A 25,266-nucleotide genomic window follows, 5' to 3' on the forward strand; every position below is an offset into this window, starting at 1 on the left:
GTTGCCCAGGCTGGGCTTCAACCTACTTAATAGCTCAGGAAGGTCTTGAATTTGTCATCTTCCTGCCTCAGCCTCCCAGATGCTGGAATTGGATGTGGTGGGGCAGGCTTGTCATTTCTCTTCTTCTCTAGAGGAAGACGATTTCTTTGTCTGTTTGTTTGCGTTTTCTAAGCCGAGCTGACTTGGAACTCACTGTGCATCACAGCCTGGCCTTACACCCACAGTGATTCTCCTGCCGAGATCTCCAGAGTTTACAGACATATTTTGCCATCTTATGAGTTTTGCTGAATTATGAGTTTTTTTAAAAAATATATCTGTAGACAGCTTTTCTCAGACATGGAATTTGCAAATATTTTTCCCCACAGTGTGAGCTGTCTTCTCACTATTCTGGTGGTATTTTTGAACTACAAAGTTGTGCTACTTTGAAGAAACCATTTTTTTTTTCCTGGCTTCAGTTTGTACTTTGGTATCAAATCTAAGAAGCTAATATTTGATCCTCAGACATGACGTGTAGTTTTACCTCTGACACTCAGAGACATGCTCCACTTTGGTTAATATTTTAGATGTGTTTATTTTCTTTTTATATGTATGAGTGGCTTGTGTCCATATATGTATTTAACCACGTGTGTTCCCAGTTCCTGAGTTACGGATGGATGTGAGCCACCGTGTAGGTGCTGCGAGCTGAAATCAGGTCCCCTACAAGAGCCACAAGGTACAGTGGTCCCATTACAAACTTTGAATACGAATGTTCCACCCTCCCAGCACTATTTATTGAGAAACTATTCTTTCCCACACTGAATTTTATTGGCCCTTTTGTTGCAAATCAGTTAACCATATGTTTAATCATTTCTTTCAAACTCTCAATGCATTTGCATCGATGTACACATGCGTGTTGCTTGACCCTACCAGCCTGACGGTACCACAGCTCTGTAATAGATTGTGAGAGAAGAAAGTGTAAGTCTTTCGACTTTGTTCTCTCTCGAGATCGTTTTGGTTTGTTTGTTTGTTTGTTTGTTGCCATTTGGGTCTGATACTTCTATATGAATTTTAAAATTGACTCTCACATTTTGGGCTGGTGGGGGAAGCATCTGACTTGTAAAAGGATTTCACTGGAGTCTGCAGATCATCTTCAGGCGCACTGCCGTTTAACAATATTGAGTCTCTCAATGCACAAACACAGGGCACTCATTTACTTAGGTTTTCTTTCATTTCTCCTCACAATGTTTGGTAATTATTCAGTGTACAAGTCTTCAAGTTCTTTTGTCAAATTTATTCCAATTTTGTTATATTTTTCAATACGGCCCTAAGTGGAATTTGTTTTTTAAATTTAATTTTTTTTTGTATTGTTATACTAAATTTTCTTGAGGGAAATTAGTTAACAAAAAGTCTGCAAGCCTGAACTACACAACTCTCAGATTGCTCAACTCCCATGGCAAGCTATGAGCTGGCTAACCTGCAGTGGAAGGAAGAAGGCTGTGACCTCTGAACTCTCACCACTGTGGACAACATCCTCTCCAGTGGCTTCTTCCCGTGTGGCCCTGAAGAACAGTCGGCTAATAAGGACCTCCCAGAAGGCAGATCAGGGTCCACGGAGAAGAATGGATAAAGGAATATTTCCCAGTCGCCTGGTCTGAGGCACTTGGTCCCCTAGGAGGTTGGGAACCCTGGCAATCCTTGCCCGGTGGGATCTCCTAATTGTTATGTATTTTCCATTCTTCTTTTCCAAGAGGAACCTTTAATTGTGGTTGCCTGTTCCATTCCCATTGTATATTGCACATGGGTGGCTGGCTGGGGAGCGGGGGGCATGGAGACAACCTACCTTTTGATTATATGCCTCTGGACCAATATCTGAAGGTCATGGAGAGATCATGCAATCACCAGGAGGGCCCAGGTTTTGAGCTAGTTGCAGTAATTATTGGATGAAACCTTGTGGGCTTTGAACTTGGGAAAGGATTGGTATATTTTGTGTGAGGGTGAGAGAGTGTGCATTTATTCAGGCAGAGATCACTAACTTCGGTATCCACGGTCTTCTTTCTCGTTAGTGATGGAATGTTTGACTGGACGTGTTGATGGCAGGATGATATGCCTTAATTTCCATCACAGCTAGAGATGTCTTAAGACCAAGCCTGTGAATAAACATGGTGGAAATGTAACCTCAGGCAGGGTCTGCAGAAGTAGACAGATCTTCTCCTCTATGTCAATATCCTTCTGACCTATGGCTGAAGTGCTAGCATGGCAGTGGCTGGAGCATCCTCTTGGGAGAGACTGGGAGGTAAGGACGGCAGAGTAACACAGAAGGATGCTTGCGTTGCCTGACTGGGATTTGCCTCCACAGTCGACCTCCTTGTTTGGTACACTGACTTCTGAGCCCCTTTGTTGGATCAGGCTAACTTCGGTCCTCTCTAATAAGGCCCTGTTCTGTCTTTAAGGTGAGAGGGACCAGACTGTTCATGTGTAGGTAAAAATGACTCAGCAGGGAGAGATAGCCTAATGGAGAAAGAGAACACAGGAACCAGAAAAAGAACAGAGCCCTTGAGGAGATGAGAAGGGATGAGACCCCGAGAACAAGGGAAGGGATTTTTCTTTGCCTGGAGAAACTGGGGTGTTTCATCTACCATGACAAGAGGCTAAGAGAGCTCAGAGATGGGACTATGTGGGCCTTCTAAAATCTCAAATCCAGTGACACACCTCCTCCAACAAGAGCATACACCCTAACCTTTCCTAAAACAGTTCTACCAACCGAGAGCCAACTTTTCAAATGTCTGAGCCTATGCAAGCCATTCTCATTTAACCCACAGTGGCTAAGGTTCACCCACATTGTTTCGAGTTCTTGTAGCCCATTTGTTTAACTTAACATATGGTGTTCTATTGTTTGAGTGTCCCGCAGTTATTCATATATAAGCCATGGAAGCTTATCTGGGAAAGAGAGAAATAAAGGCTGAGGGAGAAAATGGGTAAAGATGTGCTTGCTAGGGAGCTCTGAGTTTCAGAAGTATTTGAGGCTATAGTGACCATACGAATAGGTATGGCCAGAATGAAGATGATGCCGGGAGATGAAGGTGAAGAAAGCCGATGGTCAGAGGATAAATACGAGCCATTTGTCTAGAATACGTCACTAAAGGTGGCTGGAGCTGGAGTCTTCAGTTAGGGAGGCAGCATGGTGTGTAGAGCAGAGAGAAAAAGAGGGGCAGGGCCAAGCTGGAAACAGGGGTGGGGCCAAGCAGGGGGCGTCAGTGGTGCAATGAAGATGAGAGAGAACAGAAGCAATAGGCAGGAAATAGCACCGGAAATTGACATCTGAGGTGCAAAAAAATGAGGGAATTAATGCCTCTGGAGAGGGCAGCATAGAGGCAAAGGCACAAGGTCTGTGGAGAAATAAGAGGGAGGAATCCAGAAAAGGAGACAGGCAGTCCAAGCAGTGTCAGCTGACGTGGGAGCGAAGCTGACTGAGGTAGGAAGAAGGCCAGTCTCGTACCACATCACCAGACAAGAGTCTCTGCTCATCTCACAGTGGGCATGGCTGCAGAAGGGTTGAGACTCACCAGCCCTGGTGCCCCAGTGGCTTGAGGAGAAGGGCAGCCAAGAGCTCATAGTTCCTCCTGGGTCCACTGCTGGTGTCAGGGAAGAGTCGGTGTGGAGATTTGTCTTCTCAAGTTGCCTTCTGATCCGCTACCATCGTCTTCTAGTCACGAGCTGAGGAAACAGGTGCCATCTTGGTTCTGAGAGAGTTTCCTTCTAAGGGAAGAGAGTTGGAGGAAAAGAAAGAGAGGTGAAGCTACTTAGGAACCAAGAAAAGCTCCAAGAAACCCCTGGACCTGCCTGTCATTAACGCAGTCGGTACAGAAAGAAGTGAGAAGGTCCATCCCAGAGTCAGCTTGTGTTTCTGTAGTCTGAGGAGATGTTCACTTCTGAATTTTCCCGGTTGGGCTCAACTCAAGTATCCTTCAGTCATGAAAGGGTAGGATGGGGGCAGGGGCATTAAACACAGCCATGCCAAAAAGTGGGGGAGGGAGGAGGGGATGGAGGGTTTTGTGGGGGGGGGGCAGGGAAAGGGAATAATATTTGAAATGTAAATACAGAAAGTATCCAACTAAAAAACACAGCCATGCAATTATTTTCTGTTGCTGACTTATAAGAAGACTCCACCTCTCTCACATCCCTAGGACCCAGGACCTACCAAGCTGGTGTTCTCAACCTCTGGCCCTTTCTGTTTCCTCCTTATGGTACTTGGGTGAGGGTTCAGGCATGGACCACTACCGAGAGGAAGGACAAGAGGTGCCTAGCAGCAGTGTCTCCAGAGGCCTTCTTCATGTGGTTCTGGGTAATTTGAATGCCTCTGGTTCCCCAACTCAGGACAAGAGGGAACTATCTGCTGGGCTACCCTACCATTAATAAGGCACACAGCTCCTATTTTCAAGGAAGCCAGGGGACAGTGATTTGTGTTTTTCTACAGCTCCAGCATTCACAGGCCACCTGGCTAAGGACAGAGCCATGGCTCTCTAGGAGCTCCTGCACTGAGCCAGAGACTCAAGCCACATGCAGAACACTGGAGTACACTTGAGCTGGCTAGATTTGGTTTGGTTTGGTTTTAGTTTGGCATAAGCCAGGGTCCTCTAGGGAAAGGGGAACTAACTTGTAGGCAAGCCTTGGGGCATTTTCTTGATTGATTATTGATGTGGGCAGCCCCCAGTCCACTGTGGATTGTGGCAGCCCTTGACAGATAATATAAGCAGGCAGAGCAAGCCATAGAGAGCAAGCCGATAAGCAGCATCCCTCCATGGGCTCTGCTTCAGTTCCTGCCTCCAGGTTCCTGCTGAGCTCCTGCCCTGCCTTCCCTTCCTGATGGACCATAAGCTGTAAGATGAGGTACGCCCCTTGCTCGCGGTGCTTATCACGGCAACAGAAAGCAAACTAGGGTCTGGAGATGAAGGGGAGACGAGAATAACTTCTACGGTGAGGCACATCTCCACAGTCTGAGCAAGGAGCTGGCTACAGACGGGCTTTTACTGGGACAGAGGTAACTATACCAGGAAAAAACAAAACCTACCCTGTGAAAGAGGCTGTGTTTGGGTTCAAAACTGGATACTAGGAGAAGGCCCTGGAGATATCTTGCTTAGATAACAGAACTATCTGATATAGCAGAGACCCAAAGTCAAAGAGGCTCCAACGAGATGGTTTGTTCTTTTTAAATAATTTGTTTTATGTGTATTGGTGTTTTACCTACGTGTACATGTTTATCACATGTATGTCTCATGCCCATAGAGGCCAGAAGAGGGCATCAGTTCCCTTAGATGGCAGTGAGCCAAGAGGAGGGTGCTGGGAACCAAACCCCAGTCCTCCATAAGAGCTGCAAATGTTCTTAACCACTGACCCATTCATTGTTCCAGCTCAAACTGGTTATTCTTTTCCTCTGTGTAACAGTCCAGAAGTAGAAGCCAGGTCTCAAGCCGCTTCTGACTGTCTTGCTCCAGTGCCATTCCTTTGCCTGTGTTCTCACCTATATGACCCGGGATATGACCTCACGTACATGACCTCACATATATGACCCGGTATATGACCTGACGTACATGACCTCACATATATGACCCAGGATATGACCTCACGTACATGACCTCACATATATGACCCAGGATATGACCTCACGTACATGACCTCACATATATGACCCCGGGATATGACCTCACGTATATGACCTGTACCTGCAGCCTGTACCACATAGGAGAAAGAGGCCAGCAGAGCCTGAATCCCCCCTTTTAAAGGCACCATCGGTAAGCTGAACACATTGCTTTGCTCACACCCTACTGACCAGAACTTTTAGTCCCTGGATTGCAGACCCCTAGCTGCAAGGGAGACTGGGAAATGTAGGGGTTTTTTGTTTTTATTTTACACCAAGAAGCCATGTATCCAGAAAAAGAAAAAAAAAACACTTTAAAAAAAATTTTTAAATACCCCCGTGTCTATGTGTGGGTATGTGCCCATGGATGTAGGTACCTAAGGAAGTCTGAGAGGTCAGAGCTCCTTGGCTGTGGAGTTATACAGGTGTTATGAGCCACCTGATATAGTTGCTAAGAGCCAAAGTCCAGTTCCTTGTAAGAGCAGTATGGGCCACTAAGTCATCTCTCTGGCTCCAGAAAAGACTTTCTGATCTATGAAAGAAAAGGTAACATTGTTATGGGGGTCAACTAGCAGCTGTGTCACAAGAGACCCCAAGTGTACAGCGAGGAGATTCTCACATGTGTCTGACAATGGGCGAGGCAAAGAATCTGGGAAGATTACATCAAGACACCTCCCTGGCCAGAGCGATGCCTGGCCCAGATCTGGTCCCAGGCTTTGACGGGAGCCTATAAGGAGTCCTTACAGACTTTCTAACCAAACCCGGTGACATAGGAGAGCATTTTCTTTCTAGTCATAACACCATGAGGATCTGACCCTGAACTGGTGACACGGTTATTTTTCTCTCTAGTTTGGGAGGGATGCACAGCCCATATGCAGAAGAAAGATAAAGCCAGCTCCTGAGACAGGTAAGGAAACGATGCAAAAGGTGCCCTAGCCAGCGGGTTGGCCTCAGCCTCCCATCTTTCTCCGTCCTTGCCCCACTTGAGGACTTACCCCAGACGCCTCTCCTCCCAAGCTGATTCAACTTGAATGTTGGCCCTTTTCAGCCCAGAGTCTTGCCTTAGTACTGAAAGTGGTATCCCCCCTGCCCCCCCCGCGCCCCCCCCCCGGAGGAATGAATGGATTTATGGGTAGAGAACACAGCTGACATTGTGGGTTTCCCCTAGCTCTCTTTTTTTTTTCTGCCCGCTTGCCCCACTACACCTTCAAGTTACCACAGAACACACCTCGCACGGTAGGCTGCTGGGCCTCTCCTTTTTCCCAGCGGGCCCTGCTTCCTGACAATCAGCCCCACCCTCAGGCTTGCTCCAGCAGGCCCAGCTGTGAGGAGGGGGCGAGGAGGGGCAGCCATCAACAAGGGCTGCATTCTGGGCCGCTGCTGCCTGTTATCAGCTAAGCCCGGGCTCTGACTCACCTGCCTCTGTTGGCAGCCTGTGGATGTGGGCGGTGTTTGATTTGCCTGGAGGCTTCCCTTTGCCAGGACCTGTGAGGGGAGTGGACGCTAAACAGAGGCCTATTGTTGCCTTCCCTCCAGAGTCTGGCTCTTTCCAGGACATCCCTGAGCTGTCTTTGGTTGTTCATCCTACTCCCTCTGGCCCCCAGCCCTCTGGCTTCTCCCCGAGTCCCCCTCACCAGCAGCCTGGGGTGGCAAAATAGGTGAAGGCAAGAGATCGATAACCATGGGGTGGACTCAGAAGGAAACATCTGAACCCATGACCTTTGGGCTCCCGCTCTCTTGAAGCCTCCAGAGTCCCCTCCACCTTTGGCAGACAGGTGGGGTACATACCACAATCTCTTTTCTCTCTTGCAGGGTGGGGTGGGGTGGGGTGAGGGTGGGGGTTGCTTTTTATTTTAACATGATCAGTGTGGTTCAACTTCTTGGGCCTATGGACTTTCTTCTTTGCTGTTCCGTTCTGGGTCTGCCACGGCTGCCTTAGAGGGCCTTTGGTGGTATGCTCTGTCTACCTGACCGGTCTTGGCTGACTGAGGTGAAGCCAAGGCTGCCCCCCATCTCCAGAAAGGAGCAAGCCAAGAGTCAGTAGATTAAAAAAGAACGATTCCAGCATCTCAGGTCTTTAAAGAGCATTTGGACATTTCCTCCTGGACGCCGTTCCCATCACTCCCTCCTGAGGAGAAGCCGGCTCTCCTCTACGCACCAGTCTCAAAAACAAGCAGACTTTCCTAGCCACACACCATGTTTCCAGTCCTAACACCACCCCTGCAGTGGATTCGTGGTCTCTTTTCTTAAGTAGATGTCCAGTGTGGCGATGGCTCAGACAGACATTTAGGGCCAACCTGATCATACACTGAGTCTTTTCTTTGCAAGTGCTCATGTGTGTGTGTGTATGCTTAAATTTCTTCAACAGGGCATCCAGACTGGCCTAGAACTCACTGTATTACCTTGAATTTCTGATCCTGCTGCCTTCACTTCCTGAATGCCAGAGTCACAGGTATGCACCACTAACCATATTCAGTCTCATGCAGAGCTGATAATCTAACCCATGCGCATGCGCATACTGGACAAGCGCTCTACCGACTGAGTCCTTGCTCCTAAGGCTAAGGAATCAAAAGCACAGCCCACCTGTGGTTTGGGCCAGCGGGATTACAAACGTTCAAAGAAAAGCTAATGACACGGGATGACAAGGTGATGGATGCCCTTGGGTACACAGAGCAAGGAGAAGAGACATGAGGGGACTGAGAAGAACAGAGGATTAGCGAGACAGGTCGGCTCACAGCCATGACCACCCGCTACCTGGGAGCAGGGGCCCATGGAAACACTGCCGTATGGCACAGAATCAGGTGGTCGATAACACCGCATCCCACCAAACCAATATTTGCTTACTGTCGGTTCCAATTCTAACTGTAAGGAAATGATTTCTGCCTGCGGAAACGAGGGCGTAGACAGAGAGGAGGGCGCCTGCTGACACCACTTCATCTCCTCTGTGAAGTTCAGCGGCTCCCCCAGCCACACAAACAAAACCTCCTTAGACCCCGCTGAAGCCCCTTGGAGATCACTGTTACAGTACTAACCGCTCCTTTCTGGAAGTGAGTTTATCTGGCCCTCCACGGAGTTCCTGGCCAGATTCTCTTCGTCATCTTACATGGCCAGTGGTCCACAATGCCTGACACTGACCACTGAGGATTCTGTCTCATTTAATCACCCTGTCCCCAAAAGTCAAGATCTCCAATCCCCCTGAAGAAACGGAGGCTGGGGACAGTAACTGCCCCCACTGAGCCACCATCAGAATTTAATTTCATCCATTTTGTTCCAAGTCTCCGAGTTTCACTCCCCTTGAACATCCATGAGGAGACGGGAAGACCATAGCGCAGGAAGTGGAACCTGCATGTGTGACATGAGGTCGCAAACCAAGTCAGAGACCCAGTGGCAGCAAGGAGAGAGGCTGGGTCCCTCCTCCTTACTAGAAAGCGGCGCAAGGGGGAAGACGGGAAGAGGAGACACTGGCGTGGGTTCCCCCGTAAGCGAAGCCTTGTCATAGACTGAGAGAAGTGTGGATGCAGCCAGGCCGGGGTGGGGGGGGCTTCTCTATGTAATAGACTACACATTAGGAGAGGCCACTGCTAGGGCAGGGTGAGCCTAAGTCTGGAAGAAGCCTGGAGACTTCTGCGTGTGGAATCTCTGCTTCTGCACTGGAGTGGAAGCTGCAGAAGATCACGTGGGCCCGGTGAAAGCAGCAACGTGGAGCCCGGGAGCTAACCCCGGTGGCCCCTCTCTTCCTCCCTCCACCATCCAGCTCTGCGCTGTTCAGTGTCACATACTCCGGGAGCTGTTCCAGACTCCACCAGCAGAGGTCTCCAGAGCAGAGGGCTAGAGGGCTTGGGGGTGGGGCGGGGCAGGCTGCACGTAGCTCTCCGCCCCTGTTCACAGGTGTCCACACGCATGGGTGGTCTTTACTCATGCACAGGTGTGTCTGTGCTTGTGCGTATCCTGGTGGGTGGGTATAAAATGAATGTATCTGTGTTTGTGGGCGGGAAGCTACAAACAAGTCCGTGATTGCTGGTCTGCGTTGAGGCATCCTCTTTGCACATGTGGACGCTGTTTGCAGCCCCGGAAAGTATGTGCGTGCAGAGTGTCGGTGTAACTTGCACGTGGGCCTGCATGCTTGAGCTTGTAAGCGGGGGGTGAGGGGGGGGGATAAGTAACATGATTAGGTGTGTTGTGCACACCTGTAATCATAGTACTCCAGAGGAAGTAACTCATGGTTTCAAGCCTGCCTGGGCTAGACCCTTCCTGAAATCGGAAAGAGAAGTGGGGCGGGGTGGGGTGGTGCATACTATTAACCCCAGCACTTGGGAGGCAGAGACAGGCAGATCTCTGAGTTTGAGGCCAAGGTTATATTGTGAGACTCCCTTACCAAAAAAAAGGGGGGGGGGCGATAATGGAAAGTGACAGGACACAGGACAAAGGATTCTGACATCTCAACTCAGCCGGAGTTTCTGTTAAAACCCCCATTCTGATCCCATTGGCAATCTGTGGGCCTTGTTCTCTGGGAGAGAAGGGCAAGCAAGAAGGTAGATGGCTACCCCACAGGTGGATGGCTTGCCCAGAGAGGACAGAGGGGTCCATCTGTCAGGCAAATCCAGGGCCAGGACACAGCTCTGCACCCACTACTGGAAGCCCAAGCTATGGGTAGCCACATCTCTGGCCTGTGTCAGGGTTTCACCGGGGCTGTTGAGACAGATCAGACTGGCGACTCTCAGTCTGTGGGTCTCAAGCGTGCCTGGCCCAAAAGAGTGAGGGGGACTCTGGGCCCCACAGCAGGAAGCTGTGTGAGTGTCCAGGGCTTCTATAACAAATTCCACACAGAGAGGCTTATAACATGACAAATGTCTCATCACAGCCCTGAGGCCAGCTCCCAAGAGCAGCATCCTTGGACACCACTGAAGAATCTGCAGGGCTGGGCATACTGAAGCAGCTCTGGGCATACTGAAGCAGCTCCCGTGGCTTCTCCAGGTCCTAGGGCAGCAGCCATGCTGTGTGTGTGCTTCTTTCTCCTGTCTTCAAGTCAGCCACCAGCAGCACCTTCAGACACTCCCCACTGCTCCCAAGAGCCCTCCCTGCAGCCTTCGCTTGCTGACCTCTCCTGAGAACCTTTGTGACAGCAGGGGGACCCCCCCCCCCACACGACATACACATACACACACATAATCTTGACAATATTCCTACTTCAGAGCCTTAATGTAATTACACCTGCAAAGCCCATTTTGCCTGTGAGGTGATGTGTGCGCAGGTTCTGGGGACTGGGATAGGGACATCTTTCAGGTGGAGTATATTATTCTGAGTATCTGAGTATCAAAGAGAATGGCTGACAGAGGGAACGACACCTTCTTCTTCTTCTTCTTCTTCTTCTTCTTCTTCTTCTTCTTCTTCTTCTTCTTCTTCCTCCTCCTCCTCCTCCTCCTCCTCCTCTTCCTCTTCTTCTTCCTCCTCCTCCTCCTCTTCTTCTTCCTCCTCCTCCTCCTCTTCTTCTTCCTCCTCCTCCTCCTCTTCCTCCTTTCTCCTTTTCTTCCTCCTCTTCCTCTTCTCCCTCCCCTTCCTCCTCTTCTTCCTCTTTCTCCTTCTTGGAGTTAATAGGCATGGAACCCAAGACCTGATACATGCCAGACAAGGGTTCAAACACCTAGTCTGTATTTTAAGATGGTCTCACTAAGTTGCCTAAACTAGTCTTGAAGTCACCATTGTAGCCCAGGCTGGCCTTGAATTTGCAATCCTCTTACCTCAGCCTCCTAATTAGCTGACTATTACAGGGTTATCCTAACAGGCATGGCTGGGAGTTAGAAGGGACTTTTCTTTTCTTTTTTTTTTTTTTTCGGGTTTTTTTTTTTTTTTTTTTTTTTAGTTTTTAAATTTTTAATTATGTGTCTGTGTGTCCGTCTGTGTGGGTGTAAGTACACATGAATGCAATTAACCACAGACACCAGAAGAGGGCAGCAGATCCCCTGGGCCTGGAGTTACATGTGGTTATGAGCCACCTGAAATGGGCTCTGGGAACTGAACTCAAGACCTCTGGCAAGGACCCACCGAGCCATCTCTCCAGCCCTGTGACATTCTTAATCCTCCCGTGTCTTGCCTGAACCCTCCCAAGCTGAGAACACTCCTTTGTTGAGGATTCTCTGACCTTGGCAATGCTGTCTAGGGAACCGAACTGTCCCACGCACTAGGAACCAGCTCTAACCAGTGAAGGGGCTCCCCTTTATCTTGCTGTCCAGCAGCCCAGGGCCAGAAACTCATTATTACTGGGTATTGACTCCTGGACCCCTCCCCTCTCTTCACCCTGGCCAGCCCACTCCATCCATGCTCCTTCTAGTCTTTTTTTTTTTTTTTTTTTTTTTTTTTTTTTAATCAGCCTTGGCCCCTCTGACCTGCTGTGCTAGACCACCTTTGGACTACGGGCCTGAAGCTGGCAGGCTACACCCTTCTTCACATGGTGAAACCCTACCCATGAGCTCCCCCATGGAAAGCCCAACCACATAACAGCGTGAGGAAGAAGGACATGCACAACAGCCTAGGTTGGCGCTGGGGGACCCCTGGCTTCCCAGATGCTTTTCAAAAAAGCATCTTCCAGCCCAGTCAGCGCCACATCTGGAAGCCGGCTGGAAATTCCAACCATGCTCCCCAGCTAGGAAATGTGTCAAATCCTCCCAGAGACTGCATGGAAGCAGGAAACACTGGAGAGGAGGGCCAACTCCACAGGACCCCTAGGAGCGTTGGAGAATTCCAGATGTCACCAGGAGTCCATAGTCCTTAGCCCTGCTCCCTGCCTGCCCCCAAGGAAATTAAAGAGGCCTGGAGAGAATGACAGAGCTTGTGTCTCCCGGGGACCCACGACTCCATGTGTGCGTGTGAGACACTGAGTTCTTGATACACACTGAGTTATTTTTTCCTGGAGAGAAAAATGTTGCCGTGCCTCTGGAGGGTCATCTGCCCAGAAGAATCTCTTGATGCGTGAAGAAGTCATGGTCTCTCTTCTCTCTGACACACGCACACATCTCCCAGAGGCCCCAGGGCATCCATTCCTGAGAGCTGGTCTCATTGAGAAGATCTGGCCCTGGCTCCTTCTGTAGCCCTCAGCAAGTGTAAATCTCCAGTGATCGCCATGGCCACAGATTAAATGGCTAGAAACAGCAAGCATTGGTTTCCCTCCAGTTCTGGAGGCTGGAAGTTCAATTTCAACATTACTGGCCTAAAGTCAGGCATCTACAGGCCAAGGCTCTGGGGGAAAGCCCACTTCCTTGTCTTTCTTAGTATCTAATAGATGCCTTGGCCTGTAACCCCTTCCCCCACCTTCACAGACCACCTCTCATCCCTTTGTCACATCACTGGCTCTAACTTATCCTCCATCCCTCTTATAAGCCACTTGTGATTAGATTGGACCTGCCTCAGCAGCAATCAACCCCTTAAAGTTCCTGTTGCTTTGAGGACAGCGCACGCATGGATCTTAAGGCTGAGGTCACTGTCCAGCCTTGTGCAGCAGAGGCCCCACCCTGGGCATCAGTTTCCCTCGTGTTTGCTTCAGGGCAGATCTTCCAACTCTGACACTAAGACAGAGGACCTCTTTCCTCCAGTTAAGTAGGCTTGGCCTCTCTGCTCTCTGTTCAGAGCGGTCTCTGAAGCTCACATTGCTTTCTTTCCATCACTACAAGAGAGACTTCTCTACCCTGCCTTCAGTACCAGGAAGTCATGCCCATGTAGAGATCGGTGCCTACACCCAAGTGACATCCGCCACCCACGGAGGAGAGGTTACTCTCCTCAGCCCCTTGTAGGTGAGGATCATAGCTTTAACTTTCTCTGGGGCTGGCCTCACATGCCCAGCTGTTGTTCGGGAAGAAAAATCCTGGAGAGGCGATGAAGACAGGTGTGTGGGAGAGGAAGAGACGGGTGTGGACGCTCCTCTCCTGACACTGTTCCCAGTGCTTTGGTGTCCTGGGGCTCAGCTACCCGCCTGGTCTCCTCAGCACTGTGCTGACACTCCCTAGAAGACCTTGGAAGCCTTGTGAGCTGTAAGACATCCAAAGGGCCGAGGGAGGTAGTGCTGTACTTTAAGCCTAGAAACACTAGGATTTGGAGGCCACGGCACATGCCTGTGAGGAGATACAGCCACGGCTTAGTCCCTGCTGTACCCATTGCCTGGTGTCTCCCCATTCTGTTATTTCTGACTTACAAGCCACCTGCTGCAGAAAGCAGCATCAAGTCTAAGGAAGCTAAAGTTCCTTGATGCCCCCAGAACTGTGGGATGGCTCCGTGTCCTGGACAGGCACTGACTGCATCCTACAAGTAGACACTCTGCTTCGGAGGGGCTCAGAGTCCCCCTCACTCTGTCGGGCCAGGCATGCTTGAGACCACAGGCTAAGGGTCGCCAGTCTGAAGAGACGGCAGGGTGCCGTGACGGTTGGTTTTAAAGCCAGCTTGCCATGACCTGGAATCGGAGAAGGGAGTCTCGGGTGAGGACGGTCAAGGTCAGGTTGGCCTGAGGGCATGTGTGTGGAGAGCTTATCTTTATTAACTGAGGTGGGAAGGCCCAACCCGAATGCAGGTGGCTCTATGTCATGAGCGGAGTCCCACGGTATATGAGTGAAGGAAGTTGGCAGAGCAGAGCAGCCATTGAGAAAGGATCTGTTTATTTTCCCCCTGCTCCTGGTGGTGGGTGTGCTGCTTTCATGTTCCCTGGTTCCAGGAGTTCCCTGCAAAAATGGACTATAACCTGCAAAGGCAAGCCAAATGAGTCCCTTTTCCCCTAAGTTGCTTTTTTTTTGGGGGGGGGGGGGCGGCGGGAGGGTCAGGATATCTTATCATAGCAACAGAAAGGAGAGTAAAACACTTTAACTCCCGCCACAGGGGGATGTCCCTGAGTTCGCTAGATTTCCACTATAGCGGCAAAAACAAACAAACAAACAAAAATCTGAGATGACCAGCTTAAAGGAGAGAAGCCTTGCCCGTGCTTTTGGAAGGTCGCCACCCACCATTGGTTGGTCCGATTATTTTGTGGCAACACAGAGGTCATGGTAGGAGTGTGGGGCACAGAAGGCCACTACCTTCGTGGGAGCCAAGAATCAAAGAGAAAGAGATCCCTTAGCGGCTCTGAGGACACGCCCTCCCAAAGACAAACTTCAGATAGGCCCCGCCTACTGAAGGGTCCACTGACTTCCAAGGGCTCCTCGGGCAGGACCCTTTAGGATGCTCCCAGCCCCAGCTCTAGCAGCCCGTGTCTGAGGACCCAGAGAGAGGGCTGAAGACTGAGAGCCGTTGGAGTTCACTGTTCGCCTCCTCTGCCCTGCAGTTGTGCAGCGCTAGGTGGGATGTTGCCTGACTCCTACGGGGGGGGGGGGGGCGGTCCCAGGGGGCATCGGTCTCCAGACCTGGAACAGAACAAACCCAGACCTGCTGTGACACCGGGAGGCAGGACCCGCATATAGTTCTCCTGGCATGGTTGCTGTCTACTGTCAGTGCACCACCACACTGAAGCTCGAGGCCTTATCAGAACCCCTCAGTGGCTCCCACTGCCTTCCCTTCCTGTCTCCTGCCCACCCGTGATTTGGTGATCACATGCATTTCAAGGGTTTCCTGTCCCACTGAGAAGGAGTGCATTCAACGTTCTTCTTATAAGCTCCTAGGGTGGTAGAGTGCCTGACCCCCAAGAGAAACGAAAGGACCCTGATCTGACCCTGGCTTCACCAGGGACCGTTACTGCTGCCTTCGAGTTTGCTCTCTCTGCTGAGGCCCTCCTGGGTCTCTGCCTCCACTTCAGGACCCCTGTGTCTCCTGCCCTCTTTGCTAGAGCCCTCTCTCCATGCTGCCTGTTTCTGTTTGGCTCCAATCCATCCTTCTATTTCAGACTGTTTCTAAAGAGGAGTGGGCTTCAGCCCTTGGTCTAAAATCCTGTCCACCCAAATCCCCCTACAGAACTGTGACTCCTCCCTCCTCTACTTCTTCCTTCACTCCTTCCTCTACCTACTTCCTCCTCCACCTACTTCCTCCTCCACCTACTTCTTCCTTCACTCCTTCCTCTACCTACTTCCTCCTCCACCTACTTCCTCCTCCACCTACTTCCTCCTCCACCTACTTCCTTCCCCACTCCTTCTTCCTCCACTTCCTTCTCCGCTCCTTCCTCTTCCATTTCTTTCTCTACTTCCTTCTCCACTTCCTCCCCTACTCCTTCCTCCCCTACTCCTTCCTCCCTTCTTCCTCTTTCACTCCTTTCTGCTTTCTGCCTTGTCTCCACTGTGCTGTAAGATCCATGAAGGAGGAGCCCTATTCTAGCCATAGGATTTTAGTCTAGTACCCAGGCTACCATTAGGTCCATGATACTGTGGCGTATACATTGAATGTCACCTCATAGAGTGCCTCTATGTGCCAGAAACTAGTGGGTGCTGCCACCCTTCAGCCAGACTGGGCAGACAGATATCTCTAGAGGAGGCCTCAGACCAGGATAAAGGTACCAGAGCAACGTGTGTGTGTGTGTGTGTGTGTGGTGTGTGTGGTGTGTGTGTGTGTATGTATGTGTGTGTGTGTGTGTATGTGTGTGTATGTGTGTGTTTATTTGGGTACATTTGTGTACTCAGGCTTGCAGAGGCCAGAGGTCATAGTGTGTGATGTATATGTCTGAGTATGGTCACACACATGTCACAGTGGCAGGACAGCTCTCGGGAGTGTTTTCTCCTCCCTTTTTGAGATGGGGTTCGGTTGTTTCTGTCATGGACTCCGGGATAGCTGTGCTTGAAAGCTTCTGTGTGAAGCTTCTGGGTGATTCCCCTGCCTCTGCCTCTCACCTCAATAGAAGAATGTTGGGTTTATAGATGCATTCAGCTGTATCTGGCTTTCTCTCATGGGTTGCATTGGTCAAACTCAGGTTGTTAGGCATACTTGCACTTGGTAGCACTACCATCTCAGCCCGGCCTCGACTGGCTGCAAGATTCTCTTTTCTCTGCTTCTTTAGACCTGGAAGTACAGGCATGTGTCACCACAGCGGCTTTTTTAAATGAGTACTGGTAATCAAATTGAGGTGCCAACGCTTGTGCAGAAAGCACTTTGCTGACTGAGCCATCCAAATTCTGTACTTCCACAGGAGGGCACAGGGTGTAGCTCACTACGTAACTATGGGAATCACTCTGTGGAGAAGGCTGCCTCTGCATCCCAAGTGCTGAGATTAAAGACATGCGCCACTGTACCTACCCAGTGTCTGCTAAGGGTCACCTAGGCACACCCTTTCTGCACAGAAAGAGCGTTGGAGGTCCCTTTAGTGCTCTGCAGGGTACAGTTAGGAACCTCTGAGACAGGATGCAGCAGACACCTGGCGGCAGGAAATCTCTGCGCATGTCACAATCTGGCCACAGACTGGCGTGTTTCCTAAGAGACCACTGGGATTTCACGAGAAAGGCCTGGGTTCCAGCTCTGGCTCTCTGGGCTATGCATGTGGTCATTTCCTCCTCTGGAAAACCAGGACAATAACTAGACACTCCTCCCAGGTTTGTCTCAAAGACTAAGAAAGATGAGGCCTGGGGTCCCTGACAGGGATGACAATATTAATAAGAATGACTGCCACACCCTTGCTCGCCGCTCCAGCCACTTGCTCATTTTTCAGGGTCTGGAGTCAGGAACAAAATCTCTTGAAAATGTCACACCCACTCAGTTCAAGACTCCCAAAGAGAGTCTAACTGACCAGACAGGGATGCCCTGGCTAGTCTTATATCAACCTGACACAAGATAGAGTATTCTGAAAGGAGGGAACCTCAATTGAGAAAATGCCTCCATGAGATCCAACTGTAGGGCATTTTACCATGATCAGCGGGTACAGGCCCTGCCCACTGTGGGTGGTGCCATTCCCTGAGCTGGTGATCCTGGGTTCTATAAGAAAGCAGGCTGAGCAAGCTGTAAGGAGCAAATCGGGAGTCAGTGCCCCTCCATGGCTTCTACATCAGCTCTTGACTCCAGGTTCCTGCCCTGCTTGATTTCCTGTCCTGACTTCCTTTGATGATGGATTGTGATGTGGAAGTGTAAGATGAATAAACCCTTTCCTCCCCACCGTGCTTTTTGGTCAAGGTGTCTCATCACAGCAGTAGCAACCCTGACTAAGAAGTGTTCCAGAAGTCTTTGTTTATTAGTATATATTTTAAATACATCTCCTTGTGAGCTGGGGGGCAGGGGGGGGGCATGGAGTGATTGGTAGAGTGCTTGCCTTGCATTCAAGAAGCCCTGTGCTCAATTCCCAGCACCACATAAACCAAGCCCACGTCTGTAGTCTACGTGGGAGGTAGAGACAGGGTCTAAAGTTCAAGGTCACTCTGTCTATAAATAATTAATAAACAACCCTCCTAGGTGGCCCTGGAATTTAGACAGCGTTGGAAGCCACTAGGATAAAAGATGCAGGGGTTTTATTTTTTAATCAAAGCCAGCTTGTGTCCTCCAACTAGAGGTCCAGCTTGAAGGTACCTGCCCATGGCCACTAGTCATAGCAAGTAAGGCCACCAGTTAGCATAGGGAGGCTGGCATCCTCCAGACAGTTCCAGTGACAGAGGAGGGAACAACACCCTAGTCCCCCTCCTACAGCCGCCTCAGCGCCGTTGGCCCGTGGAGTTCACCATGAAATTGGTTCTCCATACCTGCCAAAGCCAGACCAGGAGGCAGCTGGCTGACGTTGTGGATCCCACCAGAGGAGAGGCCTTAGAGAGCCCAGGGAAACCAACCACCCCCTCCACCCTGCACAGGTTTCTGCCAACCCCTGTGCCCTTCCCTCCTGATGGGGACACTTCATTTGGCCTAAGGAAGCTCCTGGCTCTTACATTTCCCAAATTAAGCCAAGTCTCCTAGCTGAGGTGTGGGGGATGGGCCATGGCTGGCCCCTTGAAGCCTGGAAAAGAGTCTCTTCTCTTGGGAGGAATCCTAGGGCAAATGAAAATATGAAGGGGTCGGGCAGCCCTTGGTGAAATCGGAGGGGGTGGGTCTGACCCTGCCTCTAGTGACCTGGCCTTGGTCCCCACAGGGAAAGTGCTGTGGGTGAGGATGACTGAAGAAGAGGAAGGTCAAGCCAGCACCGACCTCCACCAAGGACTCCGGACTGTGGACTGTTGACGTGGGAGAGACAGGCCCCGCTCAGCCTTGGTCTGGCTCTGGTCCACCGTGGGGAGGAAATGGTTTTCACTAAAAAACAAAGTTGAAAAACAGTTTGCTGAAAGGGAATGAAAGAGGAAAGGGGGAAGGAAGGGGAGGGGAGGGCCGGCTCAAACTGTCTGCTCATCAGAATCACCTGGGTACGCTGCTAAAAACACAGATTCCAAAGTCTGTGCCAAGTCAGTAAAATGTTATTCTTGGTAGCCTGGCTCTCTCTTCCTTACGGTTTAAAGACATAGACACAACTTAAGCAGCTTGGAAGACCTGGTGCTGGGTGTGCCAAGGTGAAGACCTGGCTCACGGTCCTTAAGGAAACGCCAACCCAAAGAAACAGACCCAACAGACTCAAGGGAAAACTCCTAAAAGCTACTCACTCCTCCCTATCCAGTCTGGGGCTCCCCGAGCTGAAACCCTGTGCTTGCCCATTTGTGTTCCCAGAGAAGGGTCTCCAGGACTCTGTTAACACCTTCTCCTTGTCCCAAGCCACCTCAGCCCCTGGCCACATGTGGGAGGCTCAGGCATTCTCATCCTGCAGTCTGCAGCCTAGCAGGTCCCCTAACAGAGGGTTTTGCACTGTGGTTAATTAGGGAGCTGGGTTACCCAGGTGCGATGTCTTTGTAGGAGGGACACAGGGTAAGTCGGAGTGGAGAGAACAGTAGGGTGAGAGAGGCAGAGATCTTAGCAGACCAGGGAAGGGGCCACAGACCCAAGGACACAACTCAGCGGGAGACACTGGAGAGGCAAGGAATGGCTTCTCCCCAGATCCTGCCAGAAGGACCTGCCCTGCAGCCACACTAGTGTGGGCCCATAGCCTCCAAAGAGAGTACATGCATGCTGTTCTCAGCCACCTGCCTCACAGAGCCCTGTGTACCCAACTCCAACAGGTTCCCCACTTCACCAACCAGCTCGCACTAGGAACTCCAGGGTCTCCACAGTCCCTCACCACTCAGCCTTCTTCTGAGCCTCTCTAGACCCCTCCAGCATATTTTCAATGACCCTCGCAGCTTCCTTATGTCTGAACAGGGAATACACTGTCTGTCTTTCCTCCCTGATCCCACCTTGGTGTGGCCACGTGGTCAGGGCTCTGTTTTCTCCTGTTACACTGACTCCTTCCCAGACATTGCCCCAGAGTGAGGCCTGGTACTCCACACCCTGACTCCCAGCAGTAGGAGGCTCTCCATGTGCCTTCCTGGCCTTTTTGATGAGACCCAGGTCACCTGCTCATCCCTCAACACCTCACCCATACATCACCCTTCCAGGAAGTCCTCTCTGGTTGTCATGCCATTCACTCAGTGCTTGGTGCATAGTAGGTATTCAATAAACATCTGGGGCCTGAGGACAGCTGATCAGTTTTTAAGAAGTGGTTGGAGCCCCAAGGGCTTTGATGTCAGGAATGAATTAACCCACTGATGGCTTCCAACTGGACGGCACTATGGAAAGGTGGCAGAAGCTACGGAGGTGGGGCTTAGATGGAGGAAGTGGGTCATGGTTCACTTCACCCCAGAGGGTTCATTCCCACCTCACTCACATCTCTGCTCAGATGTACCATCTACTAGTTACCTCTATCTTGTCCCTGGTCCTCCAGTCTGCCACGAGGGGGCGCTCTTGTGCTCCCTACCCAGCATCCTGTGCGCCTGCCATCCTGCTCCGCCTCTCTGGAACAGGCGGTACAAGCAGTGCCGCTCAGCATGGGTAACATCTCCGAGCCCAAATAAAAGCTTCCTCCATTTAAATTGTCTCTCGGGTGTTTATCACAGTAACAAGTCTGACTAACAAACTGAAAATACCTTTTTTATTATATTTGTATATGTGTATGGAGGTGGGGTGTGCGCACATAAATACAGATGCCCGGGGAGACCAGAAGAGGGCGTTGGAGCTGCCTGAGTGGGTGCTGGCAACCGAACTCTGGGTCTTCTGGAAGAGCAGTACGTGCTCTTACCTTCTGAACCCTCTCTAGCGCCTCAAATAATTCTTTTCCTCTTCCTCTTCCTCCTCCTCCTCCTCCTCCTCCTCCTTCTCTTCTTCTCCTTCTCCTCCTCCTCCTCCTCCTCCTCCTCCTTCTTTTTCTTCTTCTTCTTTTTCCCTTTATTTTTCTTTTATGTGTATGGGTATGTATGCTCTGCACCACATGTATGCAATACCCGCAGAGGCCAGAAGAGAACGTCAGAGCTCCTAGAATGACACGCAGCTGTTAGCCACCCTCTGGGTGCTGGGACTCAATCCCAGGTCCTCTGGGAAAACAACCTGTATTCTTAACTTCTGAGCCTTCTCTCCAGTCCCCAGCCCTGCAATTCTTACTGTGCTGTTTACCAAAAAAAATAAAAATAATAAATAAATAAATAAATAAATCAGGCCTAATAGTATTAACCACATTTTATTTAAATGTGTGGGTATATGCTAATGATGGGTGTCTCCACTGAGTATGATAATGATGGGGTGTGTTTCTAAAGATTCATTTTATTTTTATTTATGTATGTGCACATGTCATTTGTCCAGTGTTGGTGCTAGGAACCAAATTCAAGTCCTCTGAAAGAACTAGTGTTCTTAACCACTGAGTCATCTCTCCAGCTGCAGATGAGGAATTTTTGTTTTATTTCATCGAACTTCTTAGATTTTTTTTATCTTGTTTATTTATTCTTTCACGAATTCATTTACTGATGGTGGTGGTGGTGTGTGTGTGTGCATGTCTGTGTGTGTGCATTTGTGTGCATGCCTGTGTGTGCACGTGTGTGTATGCACTCCTGGTACATGAGAGTCATGGTGAGCACACCATATGACAGCTTTGTGGAGTCAGCGCCCTCATTCAACTTTTACATGGGTTCAAGGATCAAACGGGTCACCAAGCATTCAGGGAAAATGCCTTTACCCAGTGAGCCATCTCTCCAACCCCCAGTGTATAGATGGTCTTTGCTACTTTGTAGGTTCTTCTTTTTCCTACCCTTTAACCCTGTTTTCAACTGTTAGCACTAAATAGGAGAGAAAGAAGGATAGAGGGGAGAGGAAGAGATAAAGATCCCTGAGTTTAATTTCTTTCCTTTTGTTTCTTCTTTGAGCAGGACTACTAACAAGCCGCAACCAACTGCCCTGAATGACCACCAACCACCAACCTTGCCTTTATGTGCCCTCTAAAAAGTTCCCAGAATTCCAAACATCACACAATTGTAGAAGCTATCTGCAGCTGGCAAAACCACACCTCAGCCAGAGCATGAGACAAATCACAGTCAGCTGCTGCAGACAGTCCAAAGCAGCCCCACATCCCTACACATGCCATTAAAACAAAAGAAACCTGTTGTGGGAAATATTAAAAATGAACCCGCCAACTTCCTGGCAGGGGCGGACCACGCTCCCGCGCTCCTGCTGCCAGTAACTCTCCAGCATGCCCCCACAGCATCTGGCTCACTTGTCCCTGGAGCCACTAGTTCCCTCTTTGCCATCAACCCCTGTAAATGACGGTCCCACATTCTAGTAACCAAGTAAATTGAAACTCTTGAAGCTTATAGTTAACCAAACATTATTTATGTATCAACAAAATCACAATTTACAAGATGCCAATACAATAATTTCAGAGCCAATTGATAATGACAAAAGCTTTATCCCAATTATTCTAACCTTATGATATCATAACTTTCGGTGGCTGGTCCAAGCCATGCTGGTTCAAAGCTGCCTCCATTCTCCTTCTCCCTTTTTCTCGCCTGAGATGCTGTCTCTCCACCCCCCCCCCTTCCCTGTCCAATCACAGGCCTCCTCCACACTAATGTAATAGGACAGGGAAAATCCTGTGACAGAAACCAAAATTCCAGATTTGTCACTATACCAACGTTGCTTTTTAAAAGTTTCGTTATATCCTGCTGCTGGGTGGTTTATCATTTATTTAACCAGTCCCCTCCTGTTGGACACTTGAGCTACTCTTAGTCTTGCAGATTTGTAGGTAACAGCGAAAAGCAACCTCACAGCTCAATTCTTTCTTGCCCTCTGTCTCACCGTTGGAAGAGACGCCAGAGATGGGCCCCACTAGGTTTCCCTTCCATCCCTGAGGAGGCTCAGAACCAATCAAGAAACCCTAGAGGCCTTGGCACTAAGCTTTCCATACCATGCCCCAGGGGCTCCCCACCCCAAGTCACCACAGGTTCTCTCTCCCTAGAGCTGTCATCCTGTGTCTTGATCTTCCTATCCCTCAGCCTTCATATTCCCCCTGGAGGCTAAACTGCATCTCCCAGTTGGACACGAGGCCATTTGTCTCCTGCGAAGCAGTCCCCGTTAGGTAAAATCTGAACAGGACATTTATTTGTATTGCCTGTCTTTCTGGGTAGACAAGCTAAACTGGGGGCATTACCTGGATTGAAAGTCTGTAGGTATAGAGGCAGGTTACACAGTGCAGAGCAACCGCTCAAGGACTCACCCCATTCAAGACAGAGAGGACCCCATAGTTACACCCCAGGCCCAGCTCAATTCCAGCTCCAGCCTCATGAGTAACCCTGTGCCCCACTCTTGGGTACAAAAAGCTTTAGGGGTATTGCTTTCTCCTCGTGGTACTAAGGAGTTAGGTGCCTAGAGGTGTACCCCAAGCTGGCTTTGAGAGTGCAGTCCTGGGGATCTAGCTCCATCTACAAGGGGTTTGGTGCCAATCTCCGAGGGCTGATCAGGCCTAGCCTTCAGGACACGTGGCTCTCCCTGATTTTGTGACTTTACCTCTTGTTTAAGGCTGAGTGTGCATGCTCTAGGACCTCTCACTGACCCTAAGGGCTCTTGCCCTCAGCAACCAGAATGTACCTCCTAACCCGCCTGCCCATAGCCCTGTAAGCTCTGCTGCTCCTTCCACCCATAGCATGGGCACTGGCCTCGAGACAGAGCTCTTAATGTATGGCTACCTGGGGGCCTCTCCCCTGAGCCACAGACTCTGTGTCTTCACACTGGGTGGCTCTCTTACAGAGCTGTCTTCTTGCCTCAGCTCTTCACTGATGTGGGGCAAAGTCATTTAGCCCCCACAATTAAGCAACCCCAAAATAGTGATCCAGTGGGGACCTGGCGGGAGACAAGGCCACTTCCTCAGGTAAGTGTCTCCAGGAGGTTTGACAGCCCTAGGCTCCCAGACAGGCCTCAGCTGCACAGGGCCTTCCTGACAATCTCTGTCCTGAGGGGCCCCAGGCATTTGCTTGCCAGGGATATGACTCTGGCCTAGTGGCTTGTGAGGGTTTGTGGCTGGAACAATCAAAGCCACCATCCTCAGCTCCCTGACCACTTCCTCCATGGGGCTCTGGTAACTGCACAGAGAGAGTCCACACTCCCTCCTCCTCAACACACCCCTGCCTTGTTTCCATCTCCTGGGCCTCCTGCGGCCCAGGGCACTTGGGAGGGTAGGACAAGCCTTTCTGTACTCCTGTGCCCTCTCCTGCCACAGAGACGGAAGGTAAATCTCTCTCTTCCTCCAGTGCCTCAGGGAACCTTCTCAGACAGGGGTGGGTAGTAACACCACGGACTTCCCACTCCATTCCAGTACATGTTTAACCATAAGGGCAATCTCGTAAGCAGACAACAAAATCCATTCTCCATTTTAGTCAAGGGCAAGCCCATCCCTTCTGTTGTAGGGACCCAAATGCTAGGAACACAGCTCTGAGGTCTTTTCTCACAGTCCAGGCAACCAGCAAATTTTGTCCACTGGATCCCATCATTTCCCAGAACCCAGTCTCCTCATCTCTTCAGCTGCCGTGTCTCAACCTGGTTTACTGTGGCACACCCCATTGTGTCCTTAGTGGGTTTAGCGTAGAGAGGGCCTGGCAGAGCTGAGCAGGAAGATGGTGGAGAAAAGCCAGCCCAAGGCTAAATTATGCCAGAATCCCATATGCGAAGGGTCTTCCTGCCTAGAACTGGCCTCATCCTAACTATGAATAAGGAAGGGCTGGAGAAATGGCCCAGCCGTTGAGAGCACAGGTGCATCCCAAAGCAAGGCTAGGAAGACGCATCCTGCCCAAGGGAGGGCTACAGGTTCACAGGACAGAAGATGCTAAGCATACTCACCCAGCAGAAGGGGCATGAGACCCCAGGTCAACTTCTCAACCCAGCCCAGACCCCCTGAGGAAGGGACAGGGGCCACCCAAGCCAAAAGCATGCACTGCCCAGGTGTGGAATGCAATAGAGTTCATCACTACAAATGAGCCAGGACCTCTACCCAGTGGGGTCCCAGACCTCACAGGCCCCCATCATCCAACAGAGTCCCCCCCCCCCTTTTTTTTTTGGCTATCTTGGACATCTGCCAAGATCCTCCCTCTCTTGGCCGTTCCTTTTGTAGGCTGGAAAGGGAGTGTAGATGACAAGAGAGAATCTATTCTGGACCCAGCCAGAGCTGCTTCCAGCAGGCAGCTCCCCCTCACCCCCCACACTCTGAACCCCCCCCATCCGACCCCACCCGCCCATCCCTGCTCCCAGCCCTGACTCAGCCCATAAATTACCTAGGGATGGTAGCTGACTCAGCCAGGAAGTCCAGTGTCCCCAGCCCCAACCCTAGGCCTCAACCCCACAGCTGGCTCTCA

At 50.4% G+C, this 25,266-nt stretch overlaps 1 long non-coding RNA gene across 5 annotated transcripts in view; it reads right to left on the reverse strand.

The window, feature by feature from the left end:
- Positions 1–464: 464 nt before the first annotated feature.
- Positions 465–25,266, reverse strand: part of Gm35551 — a 63,824-nt gene continuing 39,022 nt past the window's right edge. The window contains exons 1-5 of one of the 5 annotated variants that reach the window (XR_877048.2): positions 25,186–25,266; positions 18,668–18,769; positions 16,402–16,570; positions 3,543–3,735; positions 465–2,126 (exon numbers count right to left, since the gene is read on the reverse strand). This is a non-coding gene — a long non-coding RNA (predicted gene, 35551). Of the gene's footprint in view, positions 2,127–3,542; positions 3,736–6,609; positions 6,700–6,842; positions 7,002–13,423; positions 14,052–16,401; positions 16,571–18,667; positions 18,770–25,185 lie in introns of those variants that run through there. The other 4 variants (XR_385838.3, XR_877049.3, XR_877047.2 and 1 more) reach the window with 4 other exon arrangements.

Source organism: Mus musculus, chromosome 17 (assembly GCF_000001635.26).
Source record: "Mus musculus strain C57BL/6J chromosome 17, GRCm38.p6 C57BL/6J".
In the NCBI taxonomy this organism is placed as follows: Eukaryota; Metazoa; Chordata; class Mammalia; order Rodentia; family Muridae; genus Mus; species Mus musculus.